Below are 4,949 nucleotides of genomic sequence, written 5' to 3' on the forward strand. Positions count from 1 at the left end.
CCAATATCTAGAACAGTGAAGTAAACACTTGATATAGTACAAAGACTGAGTAAATGAGTGCTTGAGATCAGGCAGTGACAGACCCTTTACCCGGCGATCCTAACTCAGCCCCATCCAGAGACTGGTGGCCTCACGGTTTGGGCCTCCTGGACACTTGAGGACAGTGGTGTGGTCTGACCTTCCAGGCCACCACCACAAGGCAGCAGTGACCACCTTGACCTCAAAAGGGTTTCCTGTGACCACAAAGGTCTGTGGCAGTGGCTCTAAGGCACTGGGCACAGAAAACATCCCCACCAGGGGGCTGTTCAACAAATGGAAAGGGGAGAAGGTAAAATCTAAGGGAGGGTCCAGAGCAGAGGAGATGCCTGAAGGCCATAGCTGGGTCACACAGGAATCTAACCTGTAGGCCAATCAGAACTACCACACAATTGCACTCATCTCACACGCTAGAAATGCTTAAAATTCTCCAAGCCAGGATGTGACCTTTGTTGGCAAAATAATGTCTCTGCTTTTAAATATGCTATCTAGGTTGGTCATAACTTTCCTTCCAAGGAGTAAGCCATGGCTGCAGTCACCATCTGCAGTGATTTTGGAGCCCGGAAAAATAAAGTCTGACACTGTTTCCACTGTTTCCCCATCTATTTCCCATGAAGTGATGGGACCAGATGCCATGATCTTCGTTTTCTGAATGTTGAGCTTTAAGCCAACTTTTTCACTCTCCTCTTTCACCTTCATCAAGAGGCTTTTTACTTCCTCCTCACTTTCTGCCATAAGGGTGGTGTCATCTGCTTATCTGAGGTTATTGATATTTCTCGCGGCAATCTTGATTCCAGCCTGTGTTTCTTCCAAGGCTATGGTTTTTCCTGTGGTCATGTATGGATGTGAGAGTTGGACTGTGAGGAAGGCTGAGCGCCAAAAAATTGATGCTTTTGAACTGTGGTGTTGGAGAAGACTCTTGAGAGTCCCTTGGACTGCAAGGAGATCCAACCAGTCCATTCTGAAGGAGATCAGCCCTGGGATTTCTTTGGAAGGAATGATGCTAAAGCTGAAACTCCAGTACTTTGGCCACCTCATGCGAAGAGTTGACTCACTGGAAAAGACTCTGATGCTGGGAGGGATTGGGGGCAGGAGGAGAAGGGGACGACAGAGGATGAGATGGCTGGATGGCATCACTGACTCGATGGACGTGTGAGTCTGAGTGAACTCCGGGAGTTGGTGAGGGACAGGGAGGCCTGGCGTGCTGCGATTCATGGGGTCGCAAAGAGTCGGACGCGACTGAGCGACTGATCTGATCTGAGGCCAATCAGAAAAACAGTCTCCAGCTACTGGAAGGAGAGAGACAACACAAAACTGAATTAAGGGGTAAGGGGCCCAGGGTAAACAGTCTCAAAGTCTGGATTCTTATTGGCTGTGTGTCCCTTCAACAAGGCATCTCCCCTTTTTGAGTCACTTCAGTTTCCACCTCAATGAAAGGAGAGAGGCGGCCTAGAGGCAAAAAGAATTAATTCTTAACTCATAAGCCCCTCCCTTCTCTAAGGACTTAATACATTCATCCTCATGTAATCTGTAGCTGTATAAGTAAGGATGTATTGATACCATTCCCAATTAACAAAAGAGGAGACTCAAGTTCAGAGAGTAACTTACCCAAGGTCACAGTGCCAGAGAAAGGCAGAGCTAAGCCACAAACCTGGGTCTAGCTGATGTCAAATAGCCTTATTCTCATTCTTAACGACTATGCTGCCGGATTCTTTAGTGGAAGGCAAGATGGTGTAGTGGGTAAAAGCCTGGACTCTGGAGTGAAACTGCACAGGTTCAAATCCCAGGTCTGCCGTCTGGTACCCCCTAGCCCGTCTAGCATCGTTTGATCTTCACTATTTTCACCCCAAAAATGGGTATCAACCAAAGTACCGACCTAAGAAAACTGTGAATATTAAGTAAAGTAGAAACATAATCCCTGGGAAGGTTTGTTACTTACTCGGCACAACGTTTTCTTCCAATCTAAAAGGGCAGAAGACACAGCCACGAAACAAGCGCTGCAATCTGGAGCTTCTCCGGTTTTACCCTGAATTCAGCTCTCATCACCACCCTAGGAGGTGGGGGAATCCTCTTATCCCCAATTCACAGATGAAGAAAACTGTGACAACTGCTTTAAGATCTCCTTTTTCTGCCCCCCAAGGATTCTAAAGCTAACACAACAAAACGACCTTTTTTATTTACTGGTTTACTTGACGTGCTTACTGACAACTCGTCTGATCAAACCTTCAGGGCCAGCCCCATCGGCCGCACGTCGCTGGCTCCCAATTAGCACTGAAGGGTGGCTGGAATAAATGAATGGAGAATTCCAGGCCTAGCCGGACGCGATCTGATCCGGTTCGGCGGCGAGGAGGGGGCCCCGGACACCCTCCCCCTGCCCATCGGGGCGGGCCGCCTGCCCCGCGCCACACCGTCCAATGGGTTTCGCCTGCCTCGCGGGTGGTCAGGCCCCCTTCTCACGCCCACCACACAGCCACTGCCACGAGCCGCCACGCCGGCAGGACACCGGCTGCCTTCGGACAGGTGCTCCCGCAGGAGGCCCGCCTGAGCCGGGTGGGGCAAGACGGCGGGACCCTGAGTCACCGCCGGTAGCCTCGGCCTTGGCGTCACCGACTGCCGGGCCAAGGCGAGGTCCGAGCCTGCGGCCGGCCCGGGTCTCCTGGGGCAGGCTGCCCGTCCTTCCCGCCGGAGTCCCAAGAGGCCCCCAGCCCCTCGGCACCGCGCGGCGCGGGCCTCCCGGCCTACCCAGCAGCCCCGCCCAGGCCCACCTCGTGAGTACGGCCCGGCTCCAGCCCGGGTGGGTACTGCCAAGACGGCACTCACCTCTCCGCGGCGCCCGCGCGCGGGCGGCAGCAACGGCCCAGGTACCCGCGGGCTGCAGAGGAGGCAGTGGCCAGACTCTCCTCTCAGGCAGCGGCCATGTTGCCGGTGGAGAAACTCGGGCGGACACGTGGGGGGGAGCGAGAGGGGCGGGCCCTAGCGCTTCCTTTTACCCACAATGCCCCGCCCCGGCGCGCGCGGACCCGCCCCCTCCGCCGCTCCATTCATACGGGCGGCCAGCCCTGGCCTGGCAGCAGGGGGCGCTGATGCAGTAGCAAAACAGCTGGCGAAGAGGTAGCAAGGAGCAAAAAGCTCATTCTGGCAGCGGTGGGATTCGAACCCACGCCCCCGAAGAGACTGGAGCCTTAATCCAGCGCCTTAGACCGCTCGGCCACGCTACCCAGTTGTGATTGGGGTTTTCCAGGAAGCTATTTAAAACATTTACATGCACGTACATGTCTGTTTCTTTGATATATGTTTTACTTCATCCCTATAGAACTATTTTAGAACGTGTCGGCTACTAAAAAGAAAATATTTGCTCCAATAGCTAGACCCACACTTCTTCCGAACAGATCTTAGAACGAAACGCAGTTTAACAATCTGTTTTCTGAGTAGGACGTTTAACACGTTAAGCAGGTTAACCCACACTGGAATAAATGATGGGTTTCAGCAGTAGCCGGCACCAGGGGTTCTGAAAGCCAAACCCGTGGACTGGTGTAGGCAGTTTTCTCTAAAACTATGTGTTTTAATTTTTAGTTACACAGATAATATGTGAATTATTGCAAAATATGAAAACGTTGTAGATAAAGTACTAATGTTTTTTTACCTTTGGTATCTAAGTCCCTTCCGCAGAGGTAACCATTATACAGCTTAGTATACTGTACATCCTTCTGGATCTTCTATTGTGAATTTATGTGAATATATATGGATATATTCATATGACCATATATATGCTAGATATATCCATAGAAATAGGTGTTTTGTTTTTATTGTTATGGATTTTACATAAATATAAATATTAATCATACCAGTAGTATTTATTGCAACTTTTTTCACCTATGTTTTTTTAGTATCCATATTGATATATATGTAGATATTTTAAAATATAGAAAAAATACAAAAAAATCATCCATATTCCCACTACATAATATCGTGGCATTTTACTTCCAATTCTTTTCTTATGTATATGCTTTTCATTAAAAGTGTGAATGTGATCCTTTTAAAAATCCAGTAAAAATATATAGTGTGATCTTGCTTTTTATTTACATAATCCTTACTACATTGTACCAATATTATTCTGCAACTTGCTTTTCTACTCCAATATTACACTTTTTATTTATTGTGATACATATGGATCTAATTTATTCCATGCTATGAAGATGGACATTTAAGTGGTTTATATTAAGTTGTTATATTCAAGTTTCTGGTTAATATCCAGTTGGCACACACCCTGATATTTGGGCATTCCATATTCCTCTGTCTCTTCAATTCCTCCTTAATGCATATTTTTTTCTCCATCTACCTTTAAAATAAGTATTGACGTACAAAGATTTTCATTGTACTGGGAGAGTTCGTTACTTTTAAAGCAAGCTTTAATACATACAGAAGCAGCCATCTATCTTGGCCATCTATCTTGTGAGAGGATCAAAATCAAGTGAGGAATAGTCCTTGCAATCAATAGAAACCTTGACCTGCTCATGGTGTTTTAGTACCAGGAGGAACTGTATTTGTTTGTGAGTTATGTGCTGGATTTTCCAAAAGGAAATAGCCCTATGATGAAGAATAATTGCTGGAATCTCTGCCTAATTCTACTTTTCTAGTAATTGCCTGACCAGCCCAGAGAGTGGGTCTCTGGCGGTCACCTTCCCCCACACCGTGGCCAGTGGGCTCTATGGTAAACACAGGACAGAGGTCAGACCAATCATGAGACGTGGTGAGTTCCTGATTTGTTATTTTGACTGTACTAAGTGTTGGGGTCAGTCTCTGAGACCGACTGACTGAACTGGGATTTGGGGTGGCCAGATTCTGTGAGATGGACTGGAGAAGAAGAGAAAGCCAGTGAATGGAAAAATAATGATAAAATGAAAGGAAGAGTA

At 47.7% G+C, this 4,949-nt stretch overlaps 1 protein-coding gene and 1 non-coding gene across 10 annotated transcripts in view; both read right to left on the reverse strand.

The window, feature by feature from the left end:
* POLR3E (RNA polymerase III subunit E) overlaps positions 1–2,983 on the reverse strand; it is a 33,634-nt gene extending 30,651 nt beyond the window's left edge. For 5 of the 9 annotated variants that reach the window (XM_086375344.1, XM_086375342.1, XM_086375338.1 and 2 more), the window contains exon 1: positions 2,857–2,983. The gene's annotated coding sequence lies outside the window, so the exon portion shown is untranslated. Of the gene's footprint in view, positions 1–1,975; positions 2,087–2,856 lie in introns of all 9 variants that reach the window. The other 4 variants (XM_086375345.1, XM_086375343.1, XM_086375339.1 and 1 more) reach the window with 1 other exon arrangement.
* A 189-nt stretch (positions 2,984–3,172) lies between these two features.
* Positions 3,173–3,254, reverse strand: TRNAL-AAG (transfer RNA leucine (anticodon AAG)). The gene has a single exon. It is a non-coding gene; the product is annotated as a tRNA-Leu (tRNA).
* Positions 3,255–4,949: the final 1,695 nt, after the last annotated feature.

The sequence above is a fragment of the Bos grunniens genome, chromosome 25, assembly GCF_055505025.1.
Source record: "Bos grunniens cultivar Pamir isolate PY7600 chromosome 25, Bosgru_T2T1.0, whole genome shotgun sequence".
NCBI classification, from domain to species: Eukaryota; Metazoa; Chordata; class Mammalia; order Artiodactyla; family Bovidae; genus Bos; species Bos grunniens.